This window comes from Cryptotermes secundus, unplaced genomic scaffold (assembly GCF_002891405.2).
Source record: "Cryptotermes secundus unplaced genomic scaffold, Csec_1.0 scaffold66, whole genome shotgun sequence".
Classification (NCBI taxonomy): Eukaryota; Metazoa; Arthropoda; class Insecta; order Blattodea; family Kalotermitidae; genus Cryptotermes; species Cryptotermes secundus.
The window spans coordinates 811,335-816,712 of NW_019731262.1; the positions used below are offsets into that span (position 1 = coordinate 811,335).

General features: G+C 41.3%; 1 protein-coding gene across 1 annotated transcript in view; it reads right to left on the bottom strand.

The window, feature by feature from the left end:
• The window catches only part of LOC111866711 (pancreas/duodenum homeobox protein 1), a 482,718-nt gene that overhangs the window by 459,630 nt on the left and 17,710 nt on the right, over window positions 1-5,378 (bottom strand). The window lies entirely within an intron of this gene.

Genomic DNA, 5,378 nt, shown 5'->3' on the forward strand with positions numbered 1-5,378 from the left:
ATATGTATATAAAAGGGCATAATCTGCTGTACCTAGCCTGGACTGAGAGGCCGTGTAAATATTGTACATTTATACAAGAAATAGGTATACTGTAAATATGTGTAAATACAGACAATGGACAAATTACTACAGACCGACTAACAAATGACAGACCCGACCTCTCGTCAGAGAGGGCGCTACACATGGACAAGACGGTAACGTTCACTCAAGAGAAACATCTGGTCATGAGCCCCAGCTGGGGCTCGACACCAAGACAGACAGACTGACTGACCGTCAGTTGCAACGTGACTCTGACTCTGACAGATTGAAGGAGTCTAGAATCTGAGAGAGTAAAATATGGTCGTGAGTCTCGTGGACCTGAGAATGGCTGCACTGGCGAGACCCAGCAGCAAGTGTAAAGGACAGATTCATTCTCTCGTAAGAGAGGATGTTACATAAGGAATGTAACCGTAAGTGTTCAATCGAAAAAAAAAATGCTGATGGTGAATCTCAAGAGGCTTGACGCCAAGATAAATTGACTGACGGTACACCGCCAGTCATAAAGTGACTCCGACTCTGAGCTGCAGTCAGTCGTGTAGTGAGTCTGTGAAGAGAAGACTTAGTCGGTGCAGTTGAGAGTTGTGAGGTATTATCCAGCGGGTAACGACGTGAACACAGACGCTGAATAATCTCCACTGTTAGAAGCCGTTACCAGGAAAAAAGGGTGGAGACTGTAACAAACTGAGAACACTAGTGTGTGTGTAACAGTGAACTGTAAAGTGCATTCACGAGCTGTGTGTTGAAGTGAGCACTGAATCCAATCACCAATCCAAACCCCGTCTACATTCACGCTCTACACGTGAAAATGTGTAAAACGATGAATAATAACATGACAGACGAATGATGAATTTCAAATGATGCAGAAGGAAGCGGTCGTGGCCTGAATAATTTACAGTCCAGGAATTTACTCTGAAGGACCGAGGAAAATAATGAAAAACATCAATCAGGACAGTCTGTGTCCCGGACGAGATTCGAACACAGCATTTTCTAAGTAGTTACTATAGGATTCTGACGATGGTGTATAACACACTGATATATTGGGTTTCTGGACTTTATCCATCGTCCTAGTTTTTAAGATAACAAAAACACGACGTTTCGGAAACTGGATCTGTTTCCGTCCTCAGGTGAAGGAAAAGGGGAACACCTATTCTGTTGGGTCCGTTAGANGCATTTTCTGAATATGTATCCAACGTGTTGGCACTTGAGCTAACCTGCTCGGTAAATACCAGAGGACATGCATAAATGCTAACTTCATTATTAAAGTAAGTTATCATTTAGATTAATTTGTGGTTACAGCCGATTCGGGAGGAATCCATTTCATCCAACTACGGGGTATCTTCCGAAACATCGGATCTTCATGAAAACCTCAAATGACATGCAAGTTGGTACTGTGACTGGTCCAGTAATTGAGACCAGCTCTTTCTAACTGGCCCAACTGAGTAGGTCTATCTTGCCCTATCCACCTGAGGACGGAGACAGATCCAGTCTCCGAAACGTTGTGTTTTTTTTTTTGTCTTATGTATACCAGACGATTGATAGAGTCCAAAATAAGAAACCTTACAGTTCTGTATGGCTTTGACAATCTGCCAAAAAAAAAAATAAATAATAATAATAATAATAGCAGCAGAAAACGTTCATTATATGCAACTAACATGAGAAGAGTAAACCATATTCCACACATGATTGATCTGTGTTTAAATGCAGTACGTCAGCCATGTAGTGATGTATTGATGTTTTATAGTGCCCACAATTTCCTTAATGGGAAATAAACGCGATAAAAATAATTGACATGCTTTTAGTCCTGGCGGCTTGTGGTCGTATATAGTGGTCATACACGTTTAATGACGTAACTACAGCCTGGTGTTGCAAAAACCCCGATAATAAACTATTTCGATCATATTGGAACTGGATAAAGCAATCAAGACCACCAACCTGGAGAAAATTACGTATTATACGTGGGTTTCAGATTCTAAAGGATGAAAACAATGCAATAACTCTTAACCAGATTCCATATCCATGCGCGCCTGTTTTGTCTACCTCCATTTGTCTAAAACGTGACAATTTTTGTTATAAGCTCAACTTTCTGCCATCACTCAATAAGTAATAAATTTACTGCTTTATAAGTAATGGATTTATGTCATCACTATCATAAATACAGGCGAAAATTGTCGTCATCATCATCATCACAATTTAATGCAAGTAATGCTTCAGTGCATCTACATAGGTGTCACAACTGCGAAGAGCATCTGCTGATGAACACAAATGTCTCCTGATGGCGCGTTCTGTCTTCCCTGGTTCCATTATTAACTTGTCATTTCAATTGTTTTGCTATAGTTTTTAAGTTGATTCCAGATTTGTAATTATAGTGCATACTCTCTGCTGTTGACAAGCAGTCTAAAAAAGGAACTGAATTGAACTGTTGTTCTTGTTATTAATGTCGTCCGTAGCGACTCCTGACGTATTTGGAATCAAAACGGTTTCTCTTAATCATATTTTATAACCAAGACTTTCTTAATTATTAATATATTAATTGTATTCAAGATGAAAGGTGCATATACATGAACTTGTATTTCTCAGAAAGTAATGCTAGGCGCGGTTCCATTAATGGAGTTGTTATCGTTGACTAAACAACATAAGTTGCCTTGTTTTGTCATTGCTTTTATGTATTACGTTTGTTATATTTCTTTCCTTTTCTCGTGCTTAGTCTCTAATTGGCCTTTTGGATGCTGCATAAGCGCATAAATAAGATAATAATTTAATTGAATTGTGATTACTGAGCAGATTGGTGCAGCAGTAATGTTCTAGACCAGCGTTGGCCAACCTAATACATCTCGAGGGCCAAATTTAGTTTATNTTCTCTCTGATGATACTCGTTCCTTTCCTCAGTCACTCTTCGTGGATAAAAGGGATGACATCTCGATTACGCCGAGACTCCTTTCTTCCATATAGCTTCCAATTCATCACGACTAGTTCATCCTACCATTCAACGCTATAGAGTCCTGACACTGACAGCTTCGTAAAATAAACGACAGAGAGTAATAATAATAATTCAATTCAATTCTTTATTATTTATGTGCTGAGCCAACAGCCGCAAGGCCAATTACAGGCTCAGCACAGTGTAGATTGAAGTAGTTACATACTGGGCAAACACAACATTAAGTCAAGGAATAATTAATGGTAAATTACTTACTTACTTACTTACTCGGGCCGCGCCATAGCTCAAGCGGTTAGTCGCTGGCTTCCCACCGCGGCGGCCCGGGTTCGATCCCGGGTCTGGTCAAGTGGGATTTGTGATGGACAAAGTGGCGCTGGGGCAGGTTTTTTCCTAGTACTTCGGTTTCCCCTGCCAATCTTCATTCCACCAATTGCTCCATAATCACCCTCACCTATCATATGGGTACAATAGACCAGAAGTGGCCGCAGTATAAGAGACTTAGTCCCACCCCACTAGCAATAAAAAATTCTTACTCATGGAGCTGATCCCTTCTGCCGCCAATTCTGCAGCTACTCAAGAATTTCCCACCATTTTATGGAACCCGAAGTTTCATTAAGGTGTTCACAAGAGCCCTTCACTGGTCCTTATCCTGAGCGAGAACAATCCAATCCATACCATCCCATCTCATCCTATCTCTAAGATCCATTAATTAAAGGTAAATACTGGAAGAAAAATTAATGCATATAATTAAACATAATAATAATAATAGTGTTATTATTATTATTATTATTATTATTAATACCCAAATTCAATGATGAAAATATAGCGCTCGTGAAGTATGCTACAATTAAGTACGAGTTCAGAATGTTAAGTTAATGGCTGCACTCACTGTCGTCGGTTTGATTCGGATGGGGTCAGTGGATTTTTTGTTCAGTTAACCTAATTCTTCCAGCCGCACTATGGCCCTGGGATCGACTCAACCTCTAACAGAAATGAGTACCAGGAATCTTCCTGGGGGTTAAGGGCGGCCGGCGAGTAAGGGTAACAACTTCACCGCCATCTGTGAACTGATTTTCTAGAAAATGTGGGAGCATCGACGTCTCACAACCCTATGGGCCTTCACAGCCTGTTACAGGGATAGCTTTGTTTTTTCTTTATTGAAAATATTTTTCCGTTACTGAACTTGCTTAATGCATTTTAACTCTGCCGTCCGTAAAGAGGCAACAACTTCCAATGTTGGAAAGCGTTGCCGCACGTGCATTAATGCACGATCCATGTTGCAAAACAGGGACACGTGCACTGCATGTAATTTCCCTCTAAAATAATCTGATTGTCGCTTGTCTACATGCCAACTGCCGATCCAAGTATTAAAGCCAACAACCAAATAGATTCCAAAGGGGTCTGACGATGGTGTATAACTCTCAGAATTACTGGGATTTTGGACTCTGTCCATCGTCCAGTATTTGAAAATACTATAAAACGCAACGTTCGGAAACTGGATCTGTTTCCGTCCTCAGGCGAATGGGCGGGAGATGTATATATACTGTTGGGTCCCTTAGAAAGTGCTAATCTCAATCACTGGACCAGTGGTCGAGGTTGGCTCTTTCGAAGGGACCCAACAGAGCAGGTGTCTCCCGCCTCACGCTAGGACGGAAATATATCCAGTTTCCGAAACGTTGTGTTCTTTAGGTTTTAGAATACCGACGAAGTCCCCAAACCCAGTAATTCCAAAAATAAAATATTTGTCTGCCATTTTGGGGTAATGTGAAAGATGCTATACCACTCTAGACATACTATTTATAAGCGCTTATTTGGAGGTTACAGTATTCGAGATGTGGGCATTTGCTCACCGTAAGATAACAATGCATTTGTCCCACTGAATCACAAGATTAATTGCAGACAAAGTTAATGGCAGCCCATCTTGCAGACTGACGCTGGTTGCCATGATAACCAGAAGTACTCTGTGTGCATTATTTACAACGCCGTCAGTAGCTGACAGGATGATGGATAAATTATGAACCTGGAAGGATTTGGAAGGAAATGATCGTGACCTAATCTCGCTATTATCCCGAAATTATCCGAGTGAGACAGCGGGAAACCAGAGACCTCAGAATAACTGATACCCCAGTCAAGATTCGCACCCAGCACCTTCCGTAGACGAACAAAAGCGATACCGCGACGTCAGCCTCCTGTGTGACAGACACAAGTTACGTCTGGTCTGACAGTCTGCTAGGAATTACCAGGAGTTGGTGCATTAAACTGAACGCAAGAGGGGAGGGAACTGTCTTACAATCTTATCAGAGCGTAGGCCTCTATATCCACTTGACACTCCATGAAGAGGAAACAATTGCCGGCCGATAAGAGATATACTGAACAAGTCAAACCGACAGTAGCTGGAGGCGAC